At 37.4% G+C, this 12,675-nt stretch overlaps 1 pseudogene; it reads left to right on the forward strand.

The window, feature by feature from the left end:
• Window positions 1-3,112: 3,112 nt before the first annotated feature.
• On the forward strand, window positions 3,113-3,509 carry LOC102927132 (small ribosomal subunit protein uS8 pseudogene; annotated as a pseudogene).
• Window positions 3,510-12,675: the final 9,166 nt, after the last annotated feature.

Below are 12,675 nucleotides of genomic sequence, written 5' to 3' on the forward strand. Positions count from 1 at the left end.
ATGTAACTGAGGATGACTGAACTTCTGAGCCTCTTACCTCCATCTCTTAGTGGTAGGATTAAAGGGTTAATGGAATCAAACTGAAAACTCCTTGGAATGCTAGGCAACACTTGGCCAACAGTAACATCCTTACCCCATTTCATTATATTCAATTTCTTTTTAAACTTCCAAAGACTCTGAAAATGAAAGTCATGTGATCTGTGTTCAGATTGACCTGTTTTAAAAATGTTTTTATTAGAGATGACATGTACTATACATTTTAATGGGTTTGTTATGTTAGTCCACAAATGCGTATGATGCATTTCAAGTATATTCATCTCTTGTTACTCATTTTTGTCACCTTCCCAATTCCACTGATTTCTTTGTTTTCTTCATTGGTCCACTAAGATCTTTCTTCTTTCATTTATTTGATGATCCATTGAGGTTAATTAGAGTTTCTCTTGGGAGCATGAGTGAAAGGTTGTTCACTGGAGAATGGCTTCCCAGTGGCAACACCACTATAAAAGTCTCTCTCCTTCTTCCAGAAACCTTTACAACCATTGTTTATTTTCAATTCTATAAATTGTCATGGAGGCTTGGTACTTCATAATCCTTTCTTCTTTCAGTGACAAGATGGTTACAGCCAACCCTGTGGAGATCTTGTGCAAGTAGTAACAGGCACCATGATTTCAAGAGTGAAATGGTCAGCGTTGTACTCTGCACCAAATAGTGCTTTCAGCTGTGGTGCTGAACCTCCTCCGCATATTAGAACATTAGTAACTAGAAAGTGTTGCTTGGGGAATGCTGGTGAATCGAAAAGGTAAAGTCATACTTTTTTTTTTAATTAAGAAAGGTCTATGATATGTTTGCTTTGCAATATAATAAGATTTAATCTATTGACAGGGTCTTACTATATAGTCCACATGTTGGCCCAGAACACACACCCATTCTCCTGTTTTACAGCTCCAAGTGTTGGGACCATATGCATCATTACACTGTATTAAAGTTCTTACCATATATACATTATCTGAAAACACAACAAAGAGGATCACAGTTATAAAAGCACACAAGACTATAAGAAATATGTGAATCAGGGCTGGGTACCTCATGATCACTTGTTCTCTGCATTTTGACCAGTTGTCTGTCATGGTCCCTGTTACAAAGAGCAGTTTCTTTGATGAGGGTTGAGAGTTTTGCTTAAATGTATTTAGAATGCAGCTAAGAATTATTTTGGTTTAGTGAAGTGGCAGGAGTGGATTCTCTTCTATGATCCATGACCACACTAGCCCTGGGTAATTGTCTACTGAAGCAGGCTTTCCTTTAAGCCACCAACCAGCTCCAAAATCATGACATAGAGACTTATTATTAGCTCTGAATGCTCAGTCTCAGCAGCTTAGGCTCCTTTCTTGCTAGCTCTTATAACTTAATTTAACCTGTTTCTCTTCATCTACATCTTGCCTTGTGGCTTTTTTGACCTTTCTTTCATTCTGTACATCCTATCTGTGTCTAGCTGGCTGGCAGAAGCATGGCTCTGGGCATCTCACTCTCTTTCTCCCTCATTCTCTTCTCTTCTTCTCTTTGGAGCCTAGATTCCTCCTCCTACTTATTCTCTCTGCCTACCACCCCCATCTATTCCTCTACTGCCTAGCTGTTGGCTGTTCAACTTTTTATTAGACCCATCAGGTGCCTTAGGCAGGCAAGGTAAAACAGCAACATATCTTTACATAATTAAACCAATCCAGCATAAACAAATATAACATATCTTTGCATAGTTAAGGTAATATTCCACAACATAAACAAATGTAATACATGTTTACATAGTTAAAGTAATATTCCACAACAGGCTATCAAGACTTTTATCCTGTGAACATGCCTAACCCTAGTTGATACAGCTGTAAAATGACTCCAGCACCTTAGGATCAGGGAAATTTGTGTAATATTAGGCAGAAAGATGGTAAGGGTCACATAACCAGGAAATCAGCTGTAATATTGTGTCTCCTAGAAGAGACAGGGAAGCTTCAACCATGATATTTTAACTATATGGTTGTCTAAACAAGACCTGAAGTACAGCACCAATGACATCCAGATATAGAATGGGGAAATCTCACAGAGTCCCGTTCCTAAACAGACCCACAGACCACTAAGGAATGCTGAGAGCAAGAGAAATAGATGATAGCCCCAACTGATTACCCAGTACCAAATGTGCAGTCCTAAAGCATATCCATAAGAGCAACACTGAAATGGTTGAGTAATTTATATTTATACACATAAACACACACACATATGTATGTATGCATGTATGTATGTATATAATAGAGAGAGAGAGAGAAAGAGAGAGAGAGAGAGAGAGAGAGAGAGAGAGAGAGAGAGAGAGAGAGAGAGAAAGGCCTTGATTTCAAGAGCAAGGAAGTAGGAGTATACGGATGGGGTAGGAGTGAGGAAGGGAAGGTAGAAAATGTTATATTTTCTTTGAAAAATTTATTTAAAAAATAAATTACAATAGCAAAGTCCATTTCGTCTATACATTAAAGTACTAGGTAGAGTGGAATTAAAGTTAAATACCAGTAAGAAATGTCATCAAGTTGATAAGTCATCTAGTCCTCTAGAATCACATTAGTTTAAGAACATGTTTTGTCTATACATGGAGGTGTCGACATTCTTATGTGTCTGACTAGTATGTGCGGAGGCCCGAAATCAAGCTCAGGTGCATTTTCTCAGGAATTAGCCACCTTATTTTTGGAGACTATGTCTCTCCCTGGGACCTGGGCTTTGCTGCTTAGGTGAGGCTGGCTGGCCAGCTCCAGGGATCCTGCCAACTCCACCTCTTCAGGGCTGGAATTGTAAGGGTGTGCTGCCATTGCCAACTTTTTTATTGAAGTTTTTAGACAATATATTCTGGTCACAGTTTCCCTTCTGGCAGCTCTTCCCAGATCATCCCCATCACCCAACCTTTGCCCCTCCCCACTCCCCAACTCCTCACACTTTCTTTCTCTCTCTTTAGAAACAAACAAAGAAAGAAACAACAAACAGGCAAATAAAAAATCCAAAGATGAAAGAAAAAAAGCACAAGAAATACAATATTAAAACAAAAAAACAACACACTCTCTTTCCACCATCTTTCCGCGCCAGCACCATGGTGTGCATGAATGTCCTGGCTGGTGCTCTCAAGGGCATCAACAACACTGAGAAGAGAGGCAAAGGCTAGATCCTCATCAGGTCCTGCTCCAAAGTCATCATTAGGTTCCTAACTGTGATGATGAAGCATGGTTACATTGGTGAGTTTGATATCATCATCGATGACCACAGAGCTGGGAAAATTGTTGTGAACCTCACAGGCAGGCTGAACAAGTGCGGGGTGATAAGCCCTAGATTTGATGTGCAACTCAAAGACCTACAAAAATAGCAGAACAATCTGCTCCCATCTCCGTCAGTTTGGCTTCATTGTACTGACAACCTCAGCTGGCATCATGGACCATGAAGAAGCAAGATGAAAACACACAGAAGGAAAAACCCTGGGATTCTTTTTCTAGAGATGTAAAACACATTAATAAAAAGCATCCATTGACTATGGAAAAAACACACAATATAAAAAAAGAAACACAATATAAACAAAACCCATAAAAGCATATAATTGGAAACCTAGTATACAGGGAAAGACGAGTGAGACAAAAACTGCCCAAAAAACGTAACGAGAAGAAAGCTCTACTTGAGCATTAGAAATCACACTGAGGTCCTCATGCTTGCACAGGAAATGTTTAGCAACTGAGCCATCACTTCAGCCCTTCTAATAAAAGGAAATGCTTTGATCAGATGAAATAATTCCCCTTTGCCTTGATCTTACATAGTAATCATGGATTTGGAATCTACTTGTCAGTAATATGTCTACAGACACAAATTTTGACATAGCAGCTGAAAACATGTCTACTTGTTAGTAATTTCAGGGTGTGTACGTTGTCCCTTTACCTCCCTCCCAGTAGGAACTGGTGGATACAGATGAGATGAGAAAGATGCAGTGCACATTCACTAATCACAAGCTTTGCCTTGGTCTCCAAAGGAAGGACTCCATGTCATTTGCAATACTGCTTTCCTGTGAGACTGGAAGGACCACAGAAGTCCCAATAACTCCTTCCCTTCGCTGCAGTGACCAGGACATGCGCTCATTATGTGCTCTTTACAGGTGACACCTTACCACTGTTCCCCAAGAAGACTAATAAATTAAAATTTATAAAAACACCTCCTAAATCTCAGAAAACTTTTCACTCTGCAAAGGGCACTCTCAGTTTTGGTTGAGATTCACTTTCATGACACTGGCTATTAAATTTCTTAGCACACTGCATTTTCTCTCTGGTTTAAATAGATTCACTGTGAATATGATGAATCATGGGCTATGTCCATGTTAAAACTCTGTTAGGTAAAGCACCAATTCAATTCCTTTTCTGAATTGGCTTTCACCACATCCTTTATTTTATTATTTTTTGTTCTGATATATCTTGCCTTTCTAGAGTGTATTTCACCACATTTATGTACTTTTTCCCAATATCACACATGGCATATTTGTGTTTGCTGTACTGTCTCCTGTGGCTTCATATTTATAGATAATACTTTATAATGCAGTTTATATGATGATGGCTTTTCATTTCTATCCAGTCTCTGAATTCTGATGTACTGATAGAGAAATCCTCTATATAAGTATTCAGGCCAATGTCAATGCCGAGCTGAAAGAATTTCCACCCTAGCAAATTACACTTTTAACTAATTAATGGCATGTATAACATGATAAATTATGAATTTAGGAAATCATTATTCGGTAAATGAAGGCCTGTCAGTCCCACTGATACAGATTAATCTTCAAACATCAGAATCTTATAGCACAGGCCAGCAGAACCATCTCCATGGATCTACAGAGAAGCAGGCTGCCGAGTCTGCCCATCAAAGTGTACTGCTTGGAGCAAAAATAGAATATATCCCCATTCTAAAGATAACATACAGCTTTGAAAACTAGTGTAAATTAGTTAATTTACAAAGTGTGAGATTTCATTCCAGCATTCCCTCATGTACATATGGTGAGTTTTGTTTGATGTTCAAGTTCACATCTCTATTACTCTTTCTTATTCTTCCTTACTCATTTCATTCCTGCTCTCCCCTCTCACATCCCTGCTAATGCCCCACTTATTTTTATGTTATTTTTTATGATTACTAGCTTTCACATATGAGACAAACCTATCACAGTGGTATTTGCATATATAGCTTATTTCTGTTAACATGATAATCTATGGTTTCATCCATGGTCTAGGAAATGACACAACCTCATCTTCTTATGTGTGATTATTACTCTCTAATCTATTGACGAACATCTACACTGACTATATAAACTGGTTATTGTGAACAGTATTACAATTATCATGGTATGCAGGAATCTTTATGCTAACTTGATTTTGATTATTTTGGATATTTCCACAAATGGATATGGCTGAATAACCCAGAAGTTCTTTTCTTAATAAATATGTCAAGTGAGAAGTTTCTGCAAAATAAATAATTTGTAGTGGAAAGAAAAACAGCCTACAGATGGGAGAAAATCTTTGCCAGATATTTATCCGATGGGGATTAATATCTGGAATATATAAAGAACTCAAAATAAAACCCCACAAAATATCAAAGATCTAACCAGGGAATAAATGAGCAGTGGAAATGAATGGCTATTTCTCAACTGAAGAACCAGTAGTAAATAAATGCATGAGGAGATTTTTGTCATTAAGGAAGTGCAAGTCAAAATTATATTGTGATTCCATTTCAGGATGGCAGTCATTAATAAAATAGACAAAACAACTGTTGCTTAACATGATTGGAGTAGTGATTGGATTAATTTCTCTCAGTGGGAATGTAAATTAGATAATTTATTATGGAATCAGTGTGGACGTTCCTCAAAATACAAGAACCATACATCTTCAGAAGCCATTGGGTAAAATGAGCACCAAATATTGATCTGTTTTGAAATACTTTCATAAAGGCTAAGAACCACACACAGCATCTGTGTAATTGGGGATATCCATTAGTTCTTCAATTGTTTCCATGATATATAGTGCATATAGAACATACTAAAAGTGGATACATTAGCTCTGGCCCCACCCTGGAATGCTATTCGCAGGTGAAGTTTGCTGGGGGATGGGAGTCACCATTCACGTTCTTGAGGACAGTTCCACACCCACACTCATGAAGGCTTCCCTGGTTAAAATCAGTTTATCACAAAGCAAAGGCAAAAAGAAAACAAAGGACATGATAGTGGGAGGGGCTTGTGGGGGGACGAAGGTTCCGGTCAATAGGGAAGGGAGATAAGAGAGGTGGGTTGGTTAATGTGGCCAGAATGCATTATAAACTTTTATGAGATTGTCAAAGCATACATTGGTATAAAATAATTTTAAAAAGAAACCTCTTAATTATACACTTAGGTGTAAGGAAATAAATGATAGATGTTCCTCACCAAGACACGTTTGTTAGTGACTCTGTCATGAGCCATCCTCATTGGTTAACCACTGTGCCTCCCACGGGTGTTCCTGCCAGATGACACCCACTGCTTCAGATAGCAGCCTATTGTGACCCAGTAGGCCTGTTTTAATGCATTGAAACATGATTTGAAAATACCCTAGTATACTGATTCTGACCTCTAAAAGAGTAGTTAGTTTTTAAAATTTAGACAGAACTTATGTCTGTATTATTTAGATTGGAAAATTCACAATAGACATTCCTGGTGGTAATGGTGAACAGAGCTTCAGAGAACAGAAGACAGATGGTCAGTGAGGAAGAGACACTGGGGCCAACAGGTAAAGCACTCTCCTTAGATCTGCCCCTCAGTAGCTTTATGATTATACCATTTTTCTTCTTGTAACATACGAGACTCTTATCTCTGGAAAAAAAAGCATACAGAAACCATCATAAACAATAAACACTGATGTAATTTGGGTAAACATGCTCATTGTCATCCTAGATTGGAAGATAAATATCAGGTTACAGATACTCCTGTCTGATCAATTCTATGTGGAAATGCTCCTCTTCTTCTAGTGTATGTACATTTTTTTTTGACATACATGTCCAGAGGATTCTTGAGGTGGAGGTTCTGAGTCAGGTCACCATGGCGCACAGACAGCCCGTTTACATTTCTCAACCAGCCTTCTCTATGCAACGGAAGTCACACCATATCTTAGGAGATGTTTTGTGAGGATTAGCGATGACCAGAGAAAAACTACTGCACAGGAGCTGCAATGCACAAAAGAAGTAAAGTTATTCACACGTGTAACTTGAAAGAAAAATTCTGATCTTAGGGCATAAGGAATAATATGTTTTGCATATTTCAGATAAAGTCACTTCTCATCAAATGCTTTTGGTTTAACTGCTACTTTTGAATAACAAACAACCACAAAAATCTTAACAGCGTAAAAATAACTTACTTTTTATGTGTAAGTCTTCCTCTTGGCTGCATGTAGTTCAGCTGTTCAAGGCTGAGCTGGGATTGAGGCTATGGAATAAAAGAAAAATAGCTTGAACCTCCCATTTCCTTATGTTCTCATACCCTACTCTTTGCCCTCCATTACCCCCCCCCACACACACACACACTCTCAGTTTGCTCATGGAGATCTCATCTATTTCTCCTTCACTGGGGGGGGGGGAATCTATGTATCCCTCTTAGGATCCTCCTTGTTAGCTAGCTTCTCTGGAGCTATGGGTTGCAGTCTGGTCATCCTTTGCTTTATATCTAGTATCCACTTATGAGTGAGTACATACCATGTTTGTCCTTCTGAGTCTGGGTTACCTCACTAAGGATGATATTTTCTAGTTCCATCCATTTGCCTGCAAATTTCATGATGTCATTGATTTTTACTGCTGGGTAGTACTCCATTGTGTATATGTGCCAAGAGAGAGGAGGGATTCTATGAGCAAGGGATATCAAGATCATAGTGGGAAAACGTACAGAGACAACTAGCCAAATTAGTGGAAACACATGAACTGTGGACCAATAGCTGTGGAGTCCCCATGGGACTGGACTAGGCCCTCTGGATACATGAGACAGTTGTTTAGCTTGAACCGTTTGGGGGGCCTACAGGCAGAGGGATCCCGATCTGTCCCTGATGCATGAGTGGGCTTTTTGGAGCCCAGTGCCTAAAGTGTGACACCTTGCACAGCCTTGGTGTAGCAGGGAGGGGCTTGGACCTGCCTCAGCTGAATGTACTAGGCTCTGCAGACTCCCCACTGGAGACATTGATTTGGAGGAGGTGGGAATGGGGAATGGGTTGTGGAGGGAAAGGCTGGGGGATGGGAAGAGGGAGGAGGGGGGATCGGTGGTTGATATGTAAAATGAACAGAAAATTTCTTAATAATAAGAAACAAGAGAAAAAAATGGCACTGAAATCTTATGGGCCAAGAAGATCCAAGAGTATGCTCTTCTCTTGGAGATGGCAAAGTACATGATGATAACCTCAACCATGATGACTTATTTAAATCTTAAAAATATTTCATAGCCTCATGCAAGCCATATGGCCCAACTGTGAGTAAGAGCTATGAAAACTGAGAGGGAGAACAGTGTGTGTGTGTGTGTGTGTGTGTGTGTGTGTGTGTGTGTGTGTGTAAGCGCATACTTCTTAATAGTGATCTAGGGTATATTTCTTTTTGGCATCGAACAGTATGTAGTAACTTAGCCTGTTTCCATTACTTTATGCTAAAACATATATTTAATTTATATGCCATACATAGTAATTGGCTAATAAAATGTGTTACCCTCCAAATGCAAACATTAGTGAGGGTAACAGAGCAGTGAAGACAGAAAAACTGATGAAAAGAAATTCCAATATTTTTTTATCAGACATACATCAAATTTTTATTGTGCCCAAAATTAAAATTATACTATGACCATTACCCATCTTTTTAAGACTATGCATTGATTCCTAATTTCTTAAGGAAACTCTATAGTTATATTTTTTGACTAAGGAATCATAAATTTTTGTCAATACTTTCCTTAGTTTTGGGCTATTATCTTAATATCACTATAATAGATGTAAGTTATAATTGTCATAATTATTGCATATTATAATATACTATGTATTTTCCTGCCTGAGTGATAAAATTAAAACAAAAAAGTTTTTTCCATTTTAATTTTGTGAATGTGTGTGTTTGTGTGTACAGGGAGATATATACATATGAGTACAAGAGCCTTCATAGTCCAGAGGAAGCAGTAAGATCCCCTGGAGATTGAGTTACATGAAGTTATGAACTGGCCACCTTGGGTGCTTGTAATAATTTGGATCCTATGGAATAGCAGTATGTGCTCTTAACTGCTAAGCCATCTTTCTAGCCCCAACAAAATAGTTTAAATTAGGTATCACTCAGAAAGATGTAATGAGATTTAAGATACCCTTTCAAGCTTCTAACATTAATCATACACATTCCAATTAAAACTACTTTTGAAAACTAGTATTTGAAGGTATTAAAGGAAAAATATGTTGAAAATTGAAGCCATTTTATGATCTAAGACTTGAAAAATATCTTCATTTAAATTATTTTTAATAATATGTCATTCTGTGGAAATATATTATTAGTCCTAGAATAGACAGAAATTAAAACAAGCAAAATCGCAAAATGAAATGACTTACTTTCAGGATATATTTGAAATAAAAATAGTGAGCTCGGTTAAAAACAATAATTCTGGCATGATCTATTTACTTCAAATACCTTATTTCAAAACCCCAAAGATATTCTTGTAGGAAAAAAGAAAATAACAGATGAAGTTGTTTACATATTCAATTCTGTATGTATTATTTTGGGAGACAAAGAGAAGTTAAAGGTGATAATATTAAGATTGGAGATAAATGGCAAAGAACTCTTTATATAATTTCGTTCCATTGAAAAATCATAGAGCTACTTTGAAATGTACTCGATTCTCTTATGGAAATGAATGCAATCTGTCTGAAACTGTGCTGTGTTTAGGTGAGAACTGCTGCCTTTCTCTCTTCTTCATATTTTTTTAAACAAATTCTCTGCAGCACCACTGTAAAAGTAAGATCAGAATCTAAGCCTCTTCAAAGGTTTTCTCTATTCATTAAAATGAAAAACAATAAAAATGGTCTAGCCTTAATCAGAAGGGTCAAGAACCTGTAATTCCAACTGGGAAGACCATAAACACTTTATATTACTGGCCATTTGACTAAAGCTTCACCAGTGATAAAAGGAAAAGTAGCAATTCCAAAGCTAAACCATAAATCAATCACACAGAGAATATTATTTATTTCATGTTTTCTTTGTTGGAATTTATCTCTTATAACTTAATGAAGTATAAAAAATATATTGAGAATCTGGCTTTTGAAAAAGTTCTCTCAGGAATTCATATGCCCTGAGAGCAGGGCACTTGAAAATGAGTTATTTTCATGACACATCTCTGGAAGAAGTAATTCACAAAGATAAGTTAAAGAGGCTAAGCAGCATTCCAAATAATTCTTTTATTACCTAATGTTGTTTATGTTCAGTATTAAATATTAATTTGTGCTCATATCAATGCATGCATATAATTTTAGCATGCATTATGATAACAAAATTATTATGCTAAAACTATCTTTTTCAATGAAATAAATTACCTTAATACAGTACTTCTGTACTGTATATACACACACACACACTAAAGGAGGCATGGTGGCATATGTCTGTTATTTCAGCACTTGGGAGGATGAAGGAGTAGGATTACCATGACGCTCACTACACAATGAGCCCCAGGGAAGTTTATGCTATAGAGTGAGTCCTATGTAAAAAAACAAAATGAAAGAAAAGATATACATGAATAATAAACAGAGAGGGTGCAAAACACCTTTGTAGGAGATGCATGCATTTAAGTATGGCCTCATGATGCTGACTGCTTGATTGATGTACATTTATCCTAAACACAGACTTGTCTTCATTCAATGGGTACAGGATTTACCTGGCAATCATTCCTCAATAAAGTACCATTTTCTTTAAGAAGAAAAATGGTTATTATCATAATTTATATTAGGAAATTTTACAGGCTTATTACATACAAAGTATATCACATCATATGAATTATATAAGATTATATAAACATAGAATGTCTAAAACTTAATTTAATTTAAAGATGATGGAAGACACTAGTCCTGATAGCAAAAACAAAATGTATTTGGACAAATCATTGAAGTAATTTTAGATTCATGCACACTTTTTTATCATCTTCCAATTTACAAGTAACAAAAATTGGCTCAAGGCCTCTTGTAGCCCAGGTTCATCTTGAACACATAGTTTCTCCACCACAGCTTAATGACAGTTGGGATTATAAGGTACATCATCCAATCTGGTGATGAACACTCAACATGAATACATAGAACCATTCCAATTCAGTGTAGTGAATAAACTCAAAGATTCTCTTCCATACAGAACCCCTCTTAGTCCTGCCTCATCATATTATTCTTTATAACACCTACATCAATGACATTTGTTTCCTTGTTTGTTATCTTACTTCTCTCACTGTATTCCTAATCACAATATGTGGTAGAAACTCAAAACCACCACTGCCAACAGAGAGCACTCTAGGAAAGACTGAGAGTTCTCAAAGAAAATCTTGTCAAATGTGTCATATATATGTCACAACCCTTCAGTGGAGTTCAGGAGTTTTTCCCAGACATCAGCACAGTAAGGGACTTCAAACTTGGGCAGGACTTACTTTGTCACAGTCTCCAGAGACTCCAAAGCATCTTGACATCTTTATATAGTATTAATAGTTCAGACATGCATGGTGAAGACCAGTGTTTTTCCAGTCATCCATTCTTTCTCTTTAAAGCATCACTTTCCTGACTATCAAACTATAAGAAATGAATGGCTATCACTATGATATGTGTGTCATTACTGCACCTTTAATGTTATCATGCCATGGTGGCTTTTTTATGTTGTTCATAGGCATCACAGCTAAGTAGGATTGTTGGTTGTCTCCCTTGTTTTGAACCTTGCATGGTGCCTTCTAGTACCCTAAAAGCTCGTCCCCAGGGAAAGGGCATTCAGGTAAGTTCCAGCTCAGGGATCCTTGGTCTTTTGTTTCAAAATTTCATGGTGTCTTCAACAATAGGGATGGTCTTCAACCTCTGGGGTTAACCCAGGAATTAGCTGTAGACTCGATGATTTCAGAGTCTCTTAGACAGCCCTGGCTGGCCAACAACTCAAAACAGAGCTTCTCAGATCTGGTATTTTCTTAGGTGATTTTAGCTCTCTAATTTTACTGAAGACATGCTCAATAAGACAGAAATCATGCTTGGAACTAGTAACTTAACCACCTACTTAATGCTAGTGAGGTTGTGGCTGTTAGAGGAGAATCTACAATATTAATTTCTTAAAACAAAATTTAAAAAAATCCCTAACAACAATTTAGAAACATTTGTCCTTATACGTGTACTATTTACCCCCAATTCAAGAAAACATCTCTTAGTTGTGGAGGCCTGTCACAATGGGTTCATCTACAAAACATTCCCATAGCTAAGATTCAGGGAACATTGCAGAAGAGGAGGCAGAAAGGTCGCAAGCAAGAGCCAGGGGATCATGGAGTTTGCTATGAGACTGTGTCTCTTAGCAGCATCAGAATCTACATCCATTTAGTTTCACCAACACGATATATAAGCTGAACAAAGGTGATGTGCCAATGGACATGCCAAACTGGAATGG

This window comes from Peromyscus maniculatus, chromosome 19, assembly GCF_049852395.1.
Source record: "Peromyscus maniculatus bairdii isolate BWxNUB_F1_BW_parent chromosome 19, HU_Pman_BW_mat_3.1, whole genome shotgun sequence".
Classification (NCBI taxonomy): Eukaryota; Metazoa; Chordata; class Mammalia; order Rodentia; family Cricetidae; genus Peromyscus; species Peromyscus maniculatus.